Source organism: Callithrix jacchus, chromosome 20 (genome assembly GCF_049354715.1).
Source record: "Callithrix jacchus isolate 240 chromosome 20, calJac240_pri, whole genome shotgun sequence".
NCBI lineage: Eukaryota > Metazoa > Chordata > Mammalia > Primates > Cebidae > Callithrix > Callithrix jacchus.
This window is the reverse complement of record NC_133521.1, coordinates 18,790,157-18,811,880: the sequence shown is the minus strand read 5'-3', so window position 1 is coordinate 18,811,880 and position 21,724 is coordinate 18,790,157.

Here is a 21,724-nt window from a genome sequence, read left to right as displayed (position 1 = left end):
CTAAAAGATAACATTTACTTTCTACTGTAGATTGTATTTTAACATATATTGCTTTATATTTAAAGGACAAAATGAAGACCTGTTCACTGCAGAGACTGCAATATATTATGCTGAGTGACCACGGAAATACAAACAACCATCAGAGAATATTATGAACAACTTTATGTACAAAAACTAGAAAATCTAGAAAAAATGGATAAATTCCCAGGCACAAACACACTCCCAAGACTGAATCAGGAAGAAATTGAAATCCTGAATAGACCAATAATGAGCTTTGAAAATGAAACCATAATAAATACCCTACCAACTGCAAGAAAGCCTACCACCAGACGAATTCACAGCCAAATTCTACCAGACATTCAACTAAGAGCCAATAGCATTCCTGATAAACTATTCCAAAACAATGAGGAGGGACTCCTCCCTAATGCATTCTATGATGCTAGCATTATCCTGTTACCCAAACCTGGTGGAGACACAAAAACAACGAAACTTCAGGCCAATATTCCTGATTAACTTCACTGCAGAAATCCTCAACAAAACACTGGCAAACCAAATCCAGCAGCATATAGAAAAGCTTATTTGCCACAACAAAAAAGGCTTTATTCCTGGGATACAAGGTTGATTCAGCAAGCGAATGTTGAATAAATGTGATTAATTACATAAACATAACTAAAGGGAAAAAAATACACATGATTATCTCAATAGATGCAACAAAGGGCTTTCTGTAAAATTAAATACCTGTCCATGTTAAAAACTCCCAGTAGGAGGAGGATGCAGAGAGCTGGGATTGCACCATTGCCCTTCAGCCTGGGTGACAGAGCAAGACTCCATCAAAAACAAAACACAAAACAAAACCTCCCAATAAAATGTTACTGAATGAACATACTTCAATATAATTTTCTGGTTTCTGCAAGTTCTTCTCTGAATATTAACAAAGATAAAGATCTTTTAAATTTCGATATGGCAAAAAAAGAGTGAACAACCTATTGGGAGAGAAAGTGACAGTGGTTCTGAATTCAAGTGGTTGAAACAGACCTGGACAAACCCTCTTGGTGTCACTGGACCCTGGGAAGGAAATTCTGCTTTGTACCTTACGTAATTGAACTCAGACATTTGTTGAAACCCAGAGTATGAGAGATAAGCTTAGAAATAAGAGTATCTGATTTCTTTCATAGAAAGTCAGAGAAGATTGGTCAAAGCTGCAGACCAGCAAAGAAATATGCCCACAATAGACTGAATCATATTAAATCATAGAATCCCAGGAAGAAATAAGTACTGGGGAAAGAGCAGCGTTTCTGGAATTGATAGAAAATACCTGAGGTGCAATATATATAATCTCTCAATTATTTTTAAAGTGCTTTGAGGAGATATCATGTGATAATAGTTGCTATCATTAGCTTCAGAGGCTACACATGTTTTCAAATGACTCTTAATTTGTTCCAAATATTTCCAGAACTTCTCTCTGAGATTGTTTCCATTACTTTTTACTTGAAATCTGTAGGTCCCAGCTTGATCATTCATCAGTTCTACAGACACAGCACCCCATGGCTAGCCTTTATTTCCAAAAGTCATGTCTTCCTCAGGGAACTAAAACTGTTTCTCCCAAAACACTCAAAATAACATATTGCTGTCTCTCAAGTGAATTGGTCTTCATATTGTCCTTCATACAAAAAGCAATAGATATTAAAATACAATCTAGCATAGAAAATAAAAGTTATCTTTTATTAACTAGAATAAGATTTTAAAATCTCGGATGTTTAAAAACAAACCTCTTAAAAATAGGGAGGAATAATACACTTTGAATGTGTATTATTTGTCACTCACTGTATCACAACATTCACAATAGATCATCTTTTTTTCTTCCTGATTTTCCTAACCCTATCTAGCACAATTATGTTATTTCACATAACATAATTACCTCCAGGTTAAATAGGTAAAACAAGTTAAATAAAATCATATAATAATCGGAAACACAGGATTCATTCCTTCTTCTGTTTGCTATAAATATAATTTTCCTTTCAACATATTACATTGGCCTATAGACAATAACCATGTATATCTGACCAATATTTAATATTTACTCGGCACTTCGTTTTTCCTTAACACTATGGTAATAGTATGAGACAAAGATGTTAAAATATGTACATTCAGTCTTAACTTTACTGAAATAGACTTTTAGTATATCGCTGCGTTAAATTTATTTCAAAAACTTCCAAAATGAAAGATGTGTAAGTTCTCAAAAAGAATATTGTGCCAATTATTTTCTCATGATATTTTACGATATAAAAAAAATGTAGTGTAGAAGATAAATGGCAACATAAAATTTTCTCTTAATTCCAAACATTAAAAATATTTGAATTAAAATTTATCCATTAGAAGCCATTTTGCTGGAACTATTCATGGTTTATCAATAAGCAGACAAACCATATGTGAATTTCACAGAATATATAAATCTCTTGAGATTGATTCCTATGCTTTGTGCACATGTATCCACTTGTGCACTCATGCACATGTGCACCTGCATTCAGGCACCTGAAATGAAATGAGACAAATGCTAAAGAAAGCTGTCTTTCCTCTTCACAAAATGCCCAGGAGATAGAATTTAAATTTATCTGGCAGCTTTCAGTCCTTAGTTCTGCTGGGGTGTACAGAAGAAGGGCAAAATTTGACAACCAAATTTCTCTTTGTGAGGATAAAGTAGAGAAAGAATGAAGGCAATACGAAGAAAATAAATGAAGAGAGGGAAAAAGGGAGAGAGTTATTAGAATCTGAAGGATTACGGTACTCTTTCTGTGTTTAGCGCATTTCAATATGCTATCATTTCCGGAGAATGTACCATAGAAATCTACACTGATCTCCAAATGTAGCCAAATTAATATTTTGTTATTTTTACCATGAGCTACTAGATTTTAGGAATGAGTAAGAGATGCATTGGAACTCAGATTACAGGTTACCTCTGGGGACATTCTTATAAGGTCCTGTGAACCATCTCATCAAAGATAAAATTAATTTAGTGAATTCCTTATATTTATAAAACAAGTATACTGAAATCCAGTGATTTGTCTATGGGCACATAAAGTTTTCATGTTCTGTGACCCCGATTCACATTTTGCATCAACTCCTGGTTCAGTTCCACTAATATCACAGTTTCTTTTCAATGCTCCATTGCGGATAATCAATATAATAGCCTTGCTTTGCCAATGACAGATAAAATTCAGTAGAGTCATAAAAGTATAATGGAGTGTTTTAGTCAGATTGGTGTTGAGGCTTTTTTTTTTTTTTTTTTTAAGTGAAGCTAGTCAATTGTTGCTTTTACACTGATTAACTATTCTAATTGTGTCCAAGATGAACCAAGTAAGATTACCCTCTGTATAAATATATCCATGCTCTGTATTAATGTATTTTTGAGATGTCAAAAAGTAAATAGAAGGATATGTAAAAAGAGTATTCAAATATGAATGTCAGATCTATGAATTGTAAGTCAGTATCTGTTTCTATGTTTGGTCTTTATCATTGTTCATATTCAGAGAAAGACTTGCAGAGACAAGAAAATTTCAAAGATGTGGAACAATGCTTATAGAGCATTCTTAAAACTGGACATGACCCTCCGAAGAAAAATCTTACGTAAAAGCAATCTGCAAGAAGTGTGTGTTATCACGTCAAACTTATAGGAATGACTCTGCATTCTTATTGATATTCTTAAGTTTCATTAGAAATATGTTAAATAAATTCTAAAAAAATTGAAACTGGAGTGAAAAACACATATCTCATATATTCTGCAATGAAAAATTAAAGTCTGAAAGAATACAGGCAAAGTTATATAACCTTAATAGATTTGCATTTGTCAGGCATACATTTTGCATACTATTTACAAGGTATTATAAATACAAGACATTTCTGGAGCCTTTAGGAGCTTAAAAGACCAGCACATTAATAAATATTACAATAACTTGCAAGTGCTGCAAAGGCATGTACCTGTTACCATATGATGATGTCAATCTGTTGGGGGTGAGGAGATGTACAGGAGAGATTCACTCACTTTGGGAGGCTTCAAACGCATGTAATATTATTCCATTAGACCTTTAAAGAGAGGTCTTTCTGGTAAAAAAGAACAACCTTTGCAAATAGCATGATATGTTCAGGGTTTACATGTTCAGGGAATTCTTAATAGTTTGATATTCCTAGAGGAGGATAAATGTCCATGAAAAGGCAAAGAGATTAAACCGTTAGAGTAGATAAGAAGGAGGCAGTTGACAACCGGTAATGCTATTTTGGGAGCTTTGTTATTTTTCTGCAGAGTTTTAAGTAGAGGAATTCAGGCTCAGATTGTCTTGCATACCTTCCTAGGAACTTTCACCATATCCAAATTCATCTAATCTCTCCATCATACATTTTTAAAGTCACTCTATGAACAAATAATTTGAGCACAGAGTGTGGTCTATTTGATTACCTAAAAGAGCACGTAACATTCTTACCAAAAGCTGTGTAGCATCCCCTTCTCTGTCCACTTCAGCATTATTAGAGTAGACAGCTCTGTTCTCTCAGACCAGGCTCCGACAAGAATGAGGCTTTTCAGCTTCTATGTTTTCTCAGAAGCTATGAAAGCCAGCTGCTGGAGGTAGCTCTCACATAATGAGGTTAGGAGCCCAAGGATATGTACTGTCATCTTCCTATCCCTTGGACGGATTTTAGCATGCATTCTATACATCCACTTTAGAGAGACTCTGATAGAATTGAGGTCCAAAAGCCTACTGCAGTAACCAACAGTAAGCAGTTCAATAACTCACCCTCTATTAGATTTCATTCTGTCTCTGTTTCACTATCCCATTTCCCTTACCTGACATTCTCAGATTATCTCAAAATAAACTACCAACATTCCAATACATGTCTTAGGCTCTGCTTTCAGGGGAACAAAAGCAGGGAAGAACACAAGACTTCTGAGGACAGGAACCATATTTCATGGCCAGGTATGATGAGTAATAGCTCTGTAATGAGATACAGTAGGGATTACATGCATTTTTGCTTATTAAGTATCTTCAGGGTTAGAATTAGGAACAAAGAGTATCATTTTCAAATCAAAAAGAAAATGTTTTTCCATTCCGAAAGGAATTTGTGCACAAGTTTATGGTCTCCTCCTGCTATTGAGGAATTAGTTTCTACTTCTGCTCTTAATTTAACATGCTAGGAAAAGAAAATTGTTAGGCATGTTCATATTCAAATTCTTCTATGGGCAAAATGTTGTTTTACAAAGTTTTTTGAAGTTACTAATGATGAGGCCTCTATTAATGATGACATTGTCCTATTTTAATTGGCTAAATAAGTAGGTACTCTCTAAACTTGACTATTAAACTATTTTCTTTTTCAAAAATTGTTTAGCATATAATTAAGAGTCCAAGACTGGTAGGCATTGGGAATAACACAATAGAGAAAAATACGTTATAACAGTATCAAAATCTAATGTAATCTTTATAGATTTTAAATTCATTGATAAATATATTAGGGTTCTCTAGAGGGACAGAACTAATAGGATATATATACACATATATGCATAAATGTATGTGCATATATGTATACATATATACATAAATATTCTATATATATGCTAGTTTATTACGTATTAACTCACATGATCACGAGTTTCCACAACAGTCCACCAGCAGGCTGAGGAGCAACGAGAGCCAGGCCAAGTTCCAAAACTGAAGAACTTGGAGTCTGATGTTCAAAGGTAGAAAGCATCCAGCAGGGGAGAAAGATGTAGTCTGGGAGGCTAACGCAGTCTCTCTTTTCACATTTTTCTGCCTGCTTATATTCTAGCTGCAAGAGCAGCTGATTAGATTGTACTTAGCCAGATAAATGGTGGGTCTGCCTTTCCCAACCCACTGACTCAAATGTTGATCTCCTTTGGCAACTCTCTCACAGACACACCCAGGTTCAATATTTTGTATGCTTCAATCCAATCAAGTTGACACTCAGTATTGACTATCACAAGAATGATGGCAGCAATATTGACATTGTAAACATTGTTTTTTTGACAAGAAATCTTTCATCTCTGTCTTCAGTCAAAACTAATATAATGATAGATCCAAAGAAGAAACAATAAATTTTTCTACTTACTTCTAATGCTTCAGTAATAATCAGGGGATTTGCATTAACAAATAAGGAATAAAGAAGCATCATTTTCTTTCACCTAATTAATAGGGTATTTGCTTAGTTTATTCTGAAAAAAATAATATGCAAGTGGATTATTTATTTTTACATAGTGAGAAGGAAGTTGAAGCAATGAAAAAGAGTTTCTTAAAATCAAAGTATATCTTAGTTGGAAATGCAGATAAAAAGGGCTGTAAAAATATTCCTATTATAAATATATAAATAGGAATATATATTCCTATTATGTGCTGACATATTTATATTTATATATATAATTTTTTTTTGAGACTGAGTCTTGCTCTGTCGCCCAGGCTGGAGTGCAGTGGCGAGATCTCAGTCCACTACAACCTCTGCATCCAGGTTCAAGGTGATTCTTCTGCCTCAGTCTCCTGAGTAGCTGGGATTAAAAGCAAGCACCACTATGCCCTGCTAATTTTGTATTTTTAATAAAGACGGGGTTTCCCCATAATGGTCAGGCTCGTCTTGAATTCCTGACTTCAGGTGATCCACCCACCTCCACCTCCTAAAGTGCTGGGATTACAGGCTTGAGCCACTGCACCAGGCCAGTATTATATTTTTCAAGATAAAATGTACATCTATAGGATGGCTGAAACTTTCAAGTTCTGAAAAGTTAAGATTTGGAATAGAAAGTCCTGTAATTAATCTCTGTTGTCATGGTAACCCAGTGTATAGGTAGTGAAAATAGATGTAGTATTTGCATGTGTTCCTAATGGCATGTGATAATTCTAAATATTCATATACATATCTGCATTTGAATATATATCTCTTTGTATACATCCATACATGTGTACTTATGTGAATACTTAATACCTCTCTGTGTGTATAAGTGGAATCTTTATTTGCTCTGAAAAGTTTCCCAACCCCCAGGTAGACCTCATCAGGATTGCTCTGTTGCTCCCAATCATCCTTCATCTTCAGTAGTAGAACAACACCACGCATCATGGTGTGTTAAGGTAGGTTGTTTACATATTTGTCTTTCATCCCGATATCATAAGCCCTTTTACAACAGACACCATGCCTTAATATTTTGGTGCAGTGACAAAATTCAATTAGGCTTTAAAAATAGAAAAAAACACAGATATTGCATGAAACCAAAAGTATAGAACCATTTCTTCAGTAGCCCGAACTGTCTGTTTTTCCTGCAGCACTGAATTATTAATATTTTTACTATTATTATTAATAAAACCATAATATTTCAACTACTACTGTTGATATTGCTGCTGCCACCAAAACCTAGTACTAAATAGTTGGCTTCAACTTGTGGCTGAATTATAAAATGTGTATATTTTCAAACAATTTGGTATTTTTAACGTTTTGATCTGAACATATAACATGAACTCTTAATACAGCAGATCTCGCAAACCTAATCATCTTGTATAAAGGAAATTTTATCACCATTGAACAGAACTCCATGTTAGGGGCTTATACTGTGATAAGCACTTGGGGATTAGATCTGACTATGGAAGCTATGGATTGAAATATTTCATTTATTCCTTATTCTAAGACCCATGTTCTCTGAAAACAAACAATGGGTTATATTGGATTATTAACTTTATTTTGTTGTCTTTATTTTGGGAGGAGTTTAGTTAATTATTTATTTGTTTTTACAGAGTCTGGCTCCGTTGCCAGGCTTGCCTGCAGTGGCACAATCCAGACTCACTGAAACTTCTGCCTTTCATGTTCAAGCGATTCTCCTGTCTCAGCCTCCCAAATAACTGGGATTCTAGGTGTCTGCCACCATGCCTGGCTAATTTTTGTATTTTTAGTAGAGATGGAGTTTCACCAGGTTGGCCAGGATGGTCTTGGCCTCCTGATCTAGTGATCCACCTGTCACAGCCTCCCAAAGTGCTGGGATTACAGACATGAGCCACCATGCCAGGCCTAATGTTGCTATTTTAACACATGCACTTCATTTACACACACACACACACACACACACACACATACACACATGCACATATTGCAAGTAGAAAACTCTATCATGTTACTGATAACAAAATTAATAAACACCATCAATGTAGCATGTGAAGATAAGAAGTTTGGTTACTTATTAACATTTGTTCTGATATAAGATGACCTAATTTTAAACTTTATGATAATTTATTTATTGCTAAAGACCAGAGTTATGCCAACAATTTGTGTTCTTAAGTCCAAGAAACTTATAAGGTTTATAAGTTATAAGGTTATATTTTATTCATCAATTTCAATGGTTATTAAGGACCTACTATGTCCATTCTAGGAGCAAAATAGTGAGTAAAATAAGGCAGAGTCCCAGCGTTTGGAAACTATGATCTAGTGGGAGAGAATGACAATCATAAATGAATGATTGTACACTGAGATAAGTTTTATGAAGGAAAAAGAAACAGTGCTGTATTACCTTATTTTTATAAATTTCAGCAGTCACAAACAGATCCCAGGGAGTGGACAGGTAATTTAAAAGAGGAAAAGAGCCAGAAAGAATGCTCGAAAATACAATTGGGAAAGTAGGATGACAAATAGTCACTGAGCTATAGCCTCAGTGTCAAGAGGACAATGATAGGGCTTTGGCAAATGGAAGGTGAAAGCTATTCCTCTCAGTTTCAGTCTGCTTTTGCCTTACTAGAATACCAGCCTAGGGATGCTGGATCTCATGATTTCTTAAAAATAAATGGAAAATTGTGACATTTTCTACCTTTTAATGAATGAATGAGAATTCCTTATTATTTTTAATCACGATGTGACCCAAATTTTGTGACCCTAAGAAAAAAAAAATCTTTGGGCTATGGCTGACCTGCAGATCTTTTCACTCTGTGGCCTCAACAATAGGTCCAAGGAAACTTTCAAGTAGAGCAGGGAGAGAGCAGGAAGCCTGTGACTTTTACGGATTAAAGATCTGTTCTCTGAGAATTAGATCTTGCATCTCCATAGTTGTAGAAGCATGGACTCGAGATGGGTGTGGAAGAGCATTGGTGCTGCCTAAATGCCTGTGCAAGTTAGACACTGGATGAAATGACTTTAGAGAGCTGTGGTCCTTGTGACCAGCCTGGCATGCAGGAAGTGAAGTCAACACATCTTACTGCAGGGTACACATCTTACTGCAGAGAACTTGGGAAAGGATCAAGGATGGTAACTGACTGAGTTTCCAAATATAATATAAGGTAGGTAGCAAAAGCCACAAAGTGGCTACTATTACATTTCTTGACAATTTTGGCAAATGGGCACTTATATTTAAATTGAAATGTATTCCAAGGAATAAGAAAATGTTGCATCACAGGTCCTCAAACAATTTCTGCCAATAATATATATGTGAGATTACTGATACTCACAACAAGCATATCATAGGTGTTCAATATAGTCCCAATTTTATATATGTATAAAATTAGCTTAGGGGATGTAATTATTGTCCAGGGTCACAAGGTCGATAAGTATAAGTTAGACCTAAATTTGAGCCCCAGATCTTATAATAATCAAGGTAGCTACATAGCTTTGCTATAAAATCTGGGTATTAGACTGTGTATAGTGGATCAACATTTACTTTGGATTGAGTAATTGTTTTTTTTTGTTGTTGTTGTTAAATATATATATATATATATATATATAATGGTACTTTAGGTTCTATGATACATGTGCAGAACATGCAGGATTGTTGCATCTGTACATGCATGGCAATGTGGTTTGCTGCCTCCATCTCCAATCACCTATATCTGGCATTTCTCCCCATGATAACCCTCCCCAACCTCCCTACTTCCCACTGTCCCTCCCCTATTGTTAAGACCCATATCCACCATTTAGAATCTTGTTCATCCTTGGGTAATGCAGCGTTTGGTCTCTATATCTCAATATTTTCAAGCCTAAAACTGGTATAAAAGTTCTTTGAAGAATATTTAATAATATATTTTAATCTGCAAAGCATTAGATGGACATTAGCTATTTGCATCATTAGTGATGCTAATAACAGTTGCAAAATATAAAGGTTTTAAATAAAAACAGTACATTAATTGCCAATTAATAAAGTATAAGAAGGCTATTTATATCATAGATACATTTCAATGGCCCTGCTATGGTTATCAGTGTGCACAGACAACAGTTCAGAGAGCTAAGTAATATTAATATTAGTATTCCATGGTGAGGAAAAGAGGAGCCTCAGATAGTTTAGTTTCCTACACTAACTCCATAATGATTTGCATCTAGTGAGAGTACCACCAGGAATATTAAACAGAAGTCTAACTTATTTCAAAGCTCACATTTCCCTCCTATGCTAAGTGGCCTCTTTTCCTTAACTTTTCCATGATTGTAGTTCGAAACCTTTAGACCCCTGCACTCTGATGCAGTGTTTTTTTCTAGCATGAGGGGAAGCAGTAAGTGCATTAACTGAAGGCTGCTAGGTTCCTTTGACACTAACGTCACTCGACACTTCAAGGTGCCAGTTCTACAGCTACTTCTATAACTACGACAGGAAAAATGAGTACACACAAAGAACAGTGTAACCTAAACATTAACAAAACTGAGTATCTTGGAAATGAAAGAAAAACTCCCTCTGTTAATTTCCATCCTATGTAGAGCAATGCCAGAATGCTTTAAGAGAAATGTTCTCAGAGTTAGCATTTTTACTATTGAGTCAGTATTTGAAACAAGTGACATTAATTAGGTTATTGTAAAGACATTGGTCTTTACAATAGAGCAATGATGTAAATTATCTAATACCATGGTTTTAATATATTACTTACATTTTCTTATATATATTGGAAACAAAGGATATACTTTGAGGACAAGAAGGAACAACTTTTATCTGTATCCTAAACAGAGTGAGGGAGACAAATACAAAATATCCTCTAACATGGAATAAAGTATGTGATTAAACATATGGTCACACCTACATAAAATGATGTTTTGGTTGTTTTAGTTTAGTTTTGTTTTTGGTAAATTTCTCTTCCCACTGTAGAGTCTAGGCCTTCATTCGTTGATCTGCATTTGTATGATCAAAATTAAATTCAGCAGATGGCTTTGCTAATACTAAAGAAAAATATAAAGTCACTTTTCTTTTTTTCCGCCGACTTCTTTTTCACATGACTGGAATAAAATAATATGACAGAATTTTACATTGTGGCAAACAGGTCATCTAGGGGTGAATTTTTGCTTTGATAGTTAGTACTGCCTTTCAATTCGATCCCATTCACAACTCTCTTTCAGCCACTTGTAACTGCTTTACCAACCTGATGTTATTCAGCTATTCACTGTAACTGAGAATTGCAAGAAGGTCTCACTAGGAAATTGTCACCTATGCATTGGTTCATCATATCAGAATAGGCTGATAAATGAACTATCTTGTCTACATAATATACATGCAAATTAGAAAGAAATGCTAATAGCATAAAGACTGTCTCAAAAACCACCTCTTATTTATATGGTGATGATGAGTTAATAAGCTCTTATTGATCAAGGAAACTTCAAAAATATCTTTTCCATATTTATTCATTCATTTATTCCTTAAACATTATTGAGTGCTTCCTATTTAATATTCTCACACATACTGCCAAAAATTATGTGGTCTGAATTTCTGCAACTGTGCAATAGAGAAAAGCATTAAAAGGGCACTTTGAACCTCTATATAGGCACAGGTACTGAGTATGGAACAAAGAATGTTCAAATTCACCATTGAGCTCAACATGAAAACCACATATTTAATTTCCAACCACCTATTTAAATGTCCTAAAAAAGGTATACTATATTTAATATAATTTTAGCAACAAAATATGAAACAAAAGACATATTTTATTTATATAATGTGACCCTCTCCAAGTGGCTTCTTTTGAAAATTCACACATTTTCAAGACTTCCTGTCATAGATAAATTTTCAAAATAAAAAACTTATTTTTACATTTTACACCTAAAATTTATAGTACTATAAGTAACTTGAAAGAGTTCTGAATATTAAAATTAATAGCATAAGAAATGCTAACATGAAATAGTTACAACTCTGAAACCATAAAGAAGAAAATGTCTTCAAGAATTACTTTCTCCTACATATGATGCAGTAAAAAGGGCTCAAGATTTAGGGTCAGAAAAAACTAAAAAGGAATGATGTGCCTTCTACTAGGAGTAGCATGACTTTGGAAGGCTCCTTAATTTCTCTCAGCTTTGATTCCCTAATTTCTTTTGTATTTTTTGTTATTTGATCAATAAATAATTTGTCTATAATAAATTGCACCCATTTAAAGTGCACTAATTTGAAGTAATCCCACAGTTCTACATGGCAATAAGACCTCCACTAAAATCATACAGATCATTTTCATGACTAACAAAGGTTATCCATGTCCCCTGGAAATCTATGCTTTTTTATTCCTCTGTAACAGCCATTCATCTACATTTTGTTATCATAGATTGGTTCGTATTTCCTATAAATGAGGTCTGCTATGCCTGAGTTCTTTCACTCACAGTGAGTGTGTGACAGTAGTTCTGGTTTTCTGTTTTTTTCCTTGTTATTGCTGAGTAGTATTCCATTGTATGAATATACTTCATTTTGTTTATCCATTTGCCTGTTGATGGATGATTTCTCTTCCCCCAGGTTCTGGCTATTATGAATAAAGTTCCTATTGAAATAAATACATGTACAAGTTGTGCCAACCTGTTTTTATTTCACTTGGGTAAATAACTAAGATGGAAATATCTGGTGGCCTATACTTAATATTTTCAATTATCTTTCAGAGTTTTAAGTATTACTAGAAATAATGAATGGAAATGATCTCACATGGTGCCTGACATTTCTTAGAAACTGGTCATGTCACAGGTAGAATTCTCCTCATGATTGTTCTTTAAAAAAATTCTCAAATATTTCAGACCAAATATCCTATCAGAGAGCAAGTTAAGCAAGTCACCAGATTGACAAGCTTTCAGCAATGAATCAGCTTTTTCCTTTAAAACTTTATGATTTGGGTGGCATGTACTTCAAAGTTTGTGTTTTCTACATTTTTTGGGTAAATGCCGTATTTTTTAATTGTGGTTCAAAAACACTTCCTAATGAATAATCATGTCCTGATTCTTCTGTAACATTATGTCACTCCCATTATGAGTTAAAATGACTCTGGCTGGAATAGCTGTGATCAGTTCTGAATTCTCTATGCTGAACTCGTCTCTTGCTCTTCCAAAGTTGGAATTCAGGCCAGTAAAATATAGTGTTATTCATACATATCCAAAAAGGTATTTTATTAGGTAAAGGCGTCGTCTTGCTTCCACAGGCAGTAATGTCAACCTCTGGTTTTCTTTTGTAAGAGGATCAGGATGAAATTAATCAGTTTTGTTAAAATCAAAAGAGAAAAAAAACACCTACCTTTCTCTGTTATCTTAGTTCATTTTATTCAGAGAATAAAAATGGTAATCAGGCAGAATTGCCGATCAAGGCAGTTGTGAGCACCTCCAAGATACATTTGTAGTTTAATAGTTGCAGTCAGCTTTTACTTTTTCTGAGGCAAATAAAAGTATTCATAGCTTCTTTTTCTGCCATACATGATCACATTTAGCTCATAATTAGTACTAATACATCTAAAGTTGTATTTATTCCTCTATCAATCCCAGGTTTTAGAATCTGAGGTAGTGTAAAATGGAAGATGAGGCATCCTTGTGGGTGAAATGGAATTATTTCTACTGAGTACCTATCAAATTCAATCTGGGCCATGTGCAGAGGGTCACACTTGTAATCCTAGCACATTGGGAGGCTGAGGAAGGCAGATGACCTGAGCCTGGCCAACATGGCAAAACCTTGTCTTTACTAAAAAATACAAAAATTGTCTGGGCGTGGTGGCACATGCCTCTAGTCCCAGCTACTTGGGAGGCTAAGGCAGGAGGATTGCTTGAACCCAGGAGGCGGAGGTTGCACTGAACCACGGCTGCATTATCACACACTCCAGCCTTGGTGACAGAGTGTGACTCTGAATCAACAAAAAAAAAAAAAAAAAAAAGAAAGAAAGAAAGAAAGAGAGAGAGAGAAAGAAAGAAAGAAAGGAAAGAAAGAAAGAAAGAAAGAAAGAAAGAAAGAAGGAAGGAAGGAAGGAAGGAAGGAAGGAAGGAAGGAAGGAAAGAAAGAAAGAAAGAAAGAAAGAAAGAAAGAAAGAAAGAAAGAAAGAAAGAAAGAAAGATCAACTTGATTATGCCTGGCACACAGATTCTAGTAAACAAAAATGTCTAAGTGTCTAAGTTTACTTAGGCGAGGAATCCTCGACACCCCCCAGCATTCTCAGATCCAAGGGTCTCCTACATTCTGACATCCTTTCAGAAGTCACCACCTCCCCACTGAACCTTTTCTTTTCCATTCTAAATTAGCCCTGTCACCAGCTGCTCTCACAAGATTCTTTTATTTTTTTCAGAGACTTTATAACCTTCTAACATTATTTGTTCGTTTATTTAGTGTCTCTATCCTCTAAGAGAACCCAAGCATTGTTTGTAACTGTTGCTTTAAAATGCTTCCAGGATTTCATTTTTATTCAGGATGGTAAGACCAACAGATAGGGAAAGAACAGTCACTGAAAAGACAGTTTCTTAGTCAGCATTCCCAAGAGAAGAGGGCAAGCCGTGCTGCACAGGGCTGCACAAGGAAGCACCAGGGTCCAGGCAAAAGGCAGAAGGAGCAAGAAGGGTGGGAAAAAGGTTTTATTGTGATTTTCTTGGGAAGAAATAGGCCAAGCAGGGCAAGCTGCTGAGCCGACTCAGGGTTAGACAGTTTGAATAAGTTAGGCAGGCTCTGTGCTGTAAGAGTGCTCTTGAGCTGTCTATTTTCTAATGCTAATGGTAATCCTGGACAAGAGGATAGTGTTCTAGACCACAAGAAACTAAGAAAAGGAGACAGGATGGGCTCAGAATTTTCTGGTTTGCATATCAAAGGTGAGTTTAAAGGCAAGTTGTTTGTTCCCTCTAGAAATTAGCTAATTCGAAAGAGCACCTTCTACTTGTTTCATGAGGCCTCCAGATGTCAAAGGATTATAAAATATAGAAAATAAAAATCATGATTAATAGAGGTGTAGTCCTACTGCTTAGAACAGTCCCTGGAAAATATGAATAAATATTTGTTGAATGAATTAATTCACAACATTGTCAAAATCAATGCATTGAATATAATCATTTATATTATTTTAGCAATTTATTTTAAATTTCACCAAAAGGGCACCATAAATCTCTATTTTTTGACGGATTCCTAAGAAAGGGAAAGTAAAGATTAATGCTTTTTATATCTATTTGAGTCTTGTCCAATATACCATTTTTTCTTAACTTTTATTTTAAGTTCAGAGGTACAGGTGAAGATTTGTTAAATAGGTAAACTTGTGTCATGGGAATTTATTGTATAGATTATCTTATTACCCAAGTATTAAGCTTAGTACCTATGAGTTATTTTTCCTGATCCTCTTCATCCTCCCACCCTCCATGCTGCAGTAGGACCCAGAGCCCCCTCTATGTGTCCATGTATTCTCAACAATTAGCTCCCACTTATAAGTGAGAACATGCACAATATACCATATTTTTAAAAATTGCTTTAGTAAAACAAAACAAAATATATTTCTCTATATATGTTAATTTCTAATCATGTAGAACACATTGAAATCATATATAGATTCTAGATAATTGACTAAAGAGTTTCTGTGGGTTTCCCACTTCCTTAATCCTCCCTCAGGCCTCCAAAATGTGTCTGTTTTACAGAAACATTGAGAGTTCCCTTGGACAATAGTAGGCTAGTTTCTTTCCGACCAATCTTTCCACTGTGAAAGTCGAGACAAAATAATTTTTTAATTAACTTGAAGACATAAGAGAGCTACCAAGGTAATGAGAATTTGTAGGGCAAATTTGTAGAGAATTTTCTTTCAGATAAAGAGCAGAACAAGAAAGGTAAGACTAATATATATCACTACATTTCCTCTCCATCCAATTGCTGAGTGTAAAGGTGGTAGCTAAGAAGCTTTAAGGTTAAGCAGAACTTTTCCCAGACTCATACAGAAACAATGATAAGAGATTTGAGACCAAAAATAAGAAAAGATTTTACTTTTGTTGTTGCCCATAGAAGTTTTATATATTAAGACTATGATTCTAATCACTAAAACTACGATTTGATCAAGGTTCTAAAATAACTTGTTCACTGAATACTAGATACCTGCCAGAAGAAAAATAAAAACATATTGGAAGAAAATAACATATAGAGCCTCAACTTATCTCTACATTTTAAATAAACCTACAGTGTCAAATCCAGAATCACCAGGCAGGGAGGGGCCAAGATGGTGACTAGAAACGGGAGCCATGAGAGGCTTCCACGGAGAAGAACAAAAGCAGCAAGTGAACCCTGCACTGGCACTTAAGCTTCTCTCATCGAGACTGACTGGTAGTTGGTCTGACTCATGAAGAACGAGGAAAAACAGTATGGAGCAACAACACACCTGGTAGCCACATGAGGAAAGGGGAGCTCCCACCCCCAGCCAAGGGAGGTGGCGAGTGATTGTGCTACCCCACCTGAAAAAACACGCTTTTTCCACAGATCTTTGCAACCTGTGGTTGATGAGATTCCCTTGTGAGCCCACAGCACCAGGGTCTTGACTCCCAAGCACAGTGCTGCGCAGAATCTCAGTGGACACTCAGCTGGAGACTGCCTAAGACTATCCAGTTCCTGGAGGCAGCTGCCAACATTTTAGTTGCCTCCTGCCGAAGACAACTGATCTCCCAAGGGGAGGGGTGGCCGCCATCACCGCAGCTCCAGTCTGCTGTTTTCCCTTGCTTGTGCCAGAGAAAATGGAGTGGTTTGGATCCAGGAGGAATTCTTCACAGTACAGCACAAAGGCTGTGGCAGATCATGGGCAGACTGCCTCTTTAGGCAGGACCTGGCCCCGTCCCTCTCACTGGGTGGCACTTCCCTGCAGGAATGTTACCAACTCAGCCAGGCGTTTATGGACCAATCTCTTATCTCCTTGGAATGAAACCCTTGAGGGGAAGGGCAGCCATGGCCTCTGGTCTCTGTGGATCAGTGGACTTAGTCTTTTTCCCTGTTGACTCTAAAGAATCCCGGCAGTCCAGATGCATGGGATTCCCTTCACTGCAACACATCCCCTCCACCAAGAGGCAGACAGAAAGCTTTATTAAGCTGGTCCCTGATCTCATGTCTCTTGACTGGATGAGAGCCCCAAACAGGGGTCACCAGACACCTTATACAGGAGCGTACCCACTGGTATCAGGTCAGTGCCCTTCTGGGATGGAGCTCCCAAAGGAAGGAGCAGGCAGCCATCTTTCTGTCTGCAGCCTCCACTGGTGACACATCCAGGGATGAGAGGGACCCAGGAAAATAGCATCTGGAGTGGATCCCCAGAAAATGCAGCAGCCCTTTGGTAGAGGAGACTGACTGTAAAAAAAAAAAAAAAAAAAAGCAGAAAGTAACAACAGCATCAAAAACAAAAAAGTTCCCACAAAAAACCCAGGCAAAGGTCAGTAGCCTCAAAGATCTAAGGTAAATAAACTTAGAAGATGAGAAAGAATCAACAAAAAAAAAAATGCTGAAAAGCCAGAGTGCAACTTCTCCTCCAAATGATTGCAACACCTCTCTAGCAAGGGCACAGAACTAGGCTGAGGCTGAGATCAATGAATCGACAGAAGTAGCTTCAGAGAGTGGGTAATGACAAACTTTGCTGAGCTAAAGGAGCATTTTCTACCATAATGCAAAGAAGCTAAGAACCATAATAAAACATTGCAGGAACTATTAAGCAGAATAGTCAGTTTAGGGAGGAACGTATATGATCTGATAAAGCTGAAAAATGCAACATGAGAATGTCACAATGCAATCACAATTATCAATAGCCAAATAGACCAAGCAGAGGGAAGAATTCAGAGTTTGAAGACTATCTTGCTGAAATAAGACAGATAGAAAAGATAAGAGAAAAAGGAATAAAAAAGAAATGAACAAAACCACTGAGAACTGTGGGGTTATGTAAAAAGACAGAACCTATAACTGATTAAGGTACCTGAAAGAGACAGAGAGATCAGTACAAAGCAGGGAAACATACTTCAAAATATCATCCAGGAGAACTTCCCCAACCTAACAAGACAGACCAACCTTCAAGTTCAGGAAATTCAGAAAACCCCAGCAAGATAATCTATGAGAAGATCAACCCAAGACACAGTCATCATATTCTCCAAGGTTGAAATGAATGAAAAACTGCTAAGGGTAGCCAGAGAGAAAGCCAGGTCACCTACAAAGGAAAGCCCATTAGAATAGCAGTGGACCTTTCAGCAGAAACCCTACAAGCTAGAAGAGATTAGGGGGCAATATTCAACATTATTAAAGAAAAGAATTTCCAACCCAGAATTTCATATTCTGTCAACAAGTAAGCTTTATAAATGAAAGAGCAATACAATCCCTTTCAGCTAAGCAAATGTTGAGGGAATTTGTCACCACAGGTCTGCTTTGCAAGAGCTCCTGAAGGAAGCACTATATAGGAAAGGAAAAACTATTACTAGCCACTACAAAAACACACAGAGGTACACAGACCAATGACACGATGAAGCAGCTACATCAAATCTGCAAAATAACCAGCTAGCATCATAACGACAGAATCAAATTCACACATATAATACTAGTCTTAAATGTAAATAGGCTAAATGCCCTAACTGAAAGACACAGAATGCAAGCTGGATAAAGAGTCAAGACCCATCGGTGCACTGTATTCAAAAGACCCGTTTCATGTGCAAAGACACACATAGGCTCCACATAAAGGGATGGTGGAAAAATCTACCAAGAAAATGGAAAGCAGAAAAATGCAGGGGGTGCAATCCTAGTTTCTGACAAACAGACTTTAAACCAACCAAAGATAAAACAAAAAAGGACATTAGATAATGATTAAGGGTTCAATTCAACTAGAAAGGTTATCTATCCTAAATGTATACATACCAAATACAAGAGCACCCAGATTCGAAAAACCATTTCTTAGGGACCTACAAAGAGACTACTTAGACTCTCACACAATAACAGTGGGAGACCTTAACCCATGCTGTCAATATTAGACAGATCTTTGAGAAAGAAAATTAACAAAGATATACAGGACTTGAACTCAGCCCTGGATCAAGGGGACCTGATAGACATCTATAGAACGTTTCATCCCAAAACAAGAGAATATACATTCTTCTTGATGCCAAATAGCACTTACTCTAAAATCAATCACATAATTGAAAGTAAAGCACTCCTCAGCAAATGCAAAATTACTGAAATAATAACAAACAGTTCCTCAGATGACAGTGCAATTAAATTAAAACTCGGGATAAGGAAACTCACTCAAAACCACACACCTACATGAAAACTGACCAGCCTGCTTGTGAGTGACTCCAGGGTAAATAATGAATTTAAGGCAGAGATCAAGAAGTTCTTTGAAACCAATAAGAACAAAGAGACAATGTATCAGAACCTCTGGGTCACAGCTAAAGCAGTGTTAACAGGAAAATTTACAGCACTGAATGCCTACATCAAAATGCTGAAAATATCTCAAACTGACAACTTAAGATCACATCTAAAAGAACTAAAGAACCAAGAACAAACAAATTCCAAAGCTAATAGAAGACAAGAAATAACCAAGGTCAGAGAGGAACTGAAGAAGATAGAAACATGAAAAACCCTTCAAAAATTAATAAATATAGGTGCTGATTGTTTTTTTAGTTATAAAATAGGTAGACCACTAGCAGGACTAATACAGAAAAAAAGAGAGAAGAATCAAATAGCCACAGTAAAAAATTATATAAGGATATCACCACTGGCCCACAGAAATGCAAACAACCATCAAAGAATACTATGAACACCTCTATGCAAATAAAAATAGAAAATCTAGAAGAAATGGACAAATTCCTGGACACATACACCCTCCCCAGACTGAACACAGAAGAAATTGAACCCCTGAAAGGGCCAATAACAAGCTCTGAAATAGAGGCACTAATAAATAGCCTATCAACAACAATAACAACAAAAACATTCCAGGACCAGATAGATTTGCAGCTGAATTCTGCCAGAGGTACAAAAAGGATGTGTTGTCATTTCTTCTGAAAGTATCCAAAACAATTGAAAAGGAGAGACTCCTCCTGAAGTCATTTTATGAAGGCAGCATCATCCTAATACCAAAACCTTGCAAAGAAATAAAAAGATATTTAAAAAGGAAGAGAAGAAGTCAAACTGTGTCTGTTTGTAGATGACATAATCTGATATCTAGAAAATCCCATTGTCTCAGACCAAAACATTGTTAACCTGACAGACACCTTCAGCAAAGTCTCAGGATATAAAGTCAATGTGCAAAAATCACAAGCATTCTTATACAACAGTAAAACAATAGACAAACAGAGAGCCAAATCATGAATGAACTCCCATTTGCAATTGCTACAAAGAGAATAAAACACCTAGGAATACAGCTAACAAGGAAAGCGAAGGACCTCTTCAAGAAAAACTACAAAGCACTGCTCAAGGAAATCAGAGAGTACACAAACCAATGGAAAGACATTCCATGCTCATGGATAGGAAGAATCAATATTATGAAGTAATTTATAAATTCAATGCTATTTGAATTAAGTTACCATTGAAATTCTTGACAGAATTGGGAAAAAAAGACATAAAATTTACTTGGAACCATAAAAAAGCCTGTCAAATCAAGAGAATCCTAAGCAGAAAGAACCAAGTTGAAGGCATCACTCTATCCAACTTCAAACTATACTGCAGGCTACAGTAATCAAAACAGCATGGTACTGGTACAAAAACAGAGAGAAGATAGACCAATGAAACAGAATAGGCAACTCTATAAAACTGCACATCTACAACCATCTGATCTTTAGCAGACCCGAAGGAAAAAAAAACAGCAATGGGGAAAGGGTTCCCTATTTAACAAATGGTGCTGGGATATCTGGCAAGCCATATGTAGAAAATTGAAACTGAATGCCTTCCTTACACCTTTTTAAAAACTTAACTCAAGGTTGATTAACTGTAAAACTCAGAACTATGAAAAACCTAGAAGAAAATCTAGGCAATACCATTTAGGACATAGGCACAGGCAAAGATTTCATGACAAAACATCAAAGCAATCACAACAAAAGCAAAAATTGACAAATGGATCTAACTAAGTTGAAGATCTAACTTCTGCACAACAAAATAAACTATCATCAGAGTGCATAGATAACCTACAAAACGGTAGAAAATTTTTGAAATTTACCCAGTGACATGAATCTAATATCTAGTATCTATAAGGATCTTAAACAAATTTAAAAAATGTGTAATTTCTCCTTTGAAAGGGTCTAATATCCAGAATCTATAAGGAAGTTAAACAAATTTACAAGAAAAAAAAAACAACTCTATTAAAAAGTGGGCAAAGGACATAAACAGAAACTTCTCAAAGAAGACATTTATGCAGCCAAGAATTATATGAAAAAAAAGCTCAACATTAATGATCATTAGAGAAGTGCAAATCAAAACCACAGTGAGATAACATCTCATGCCAATCAGAATGGCAATTATTAAAAAGTCAAGAAACAACAGATTTTTACTGGGGTTGTGGAAAAAATAGGAAGACTTTTACACTGTTGGTGGGAATGT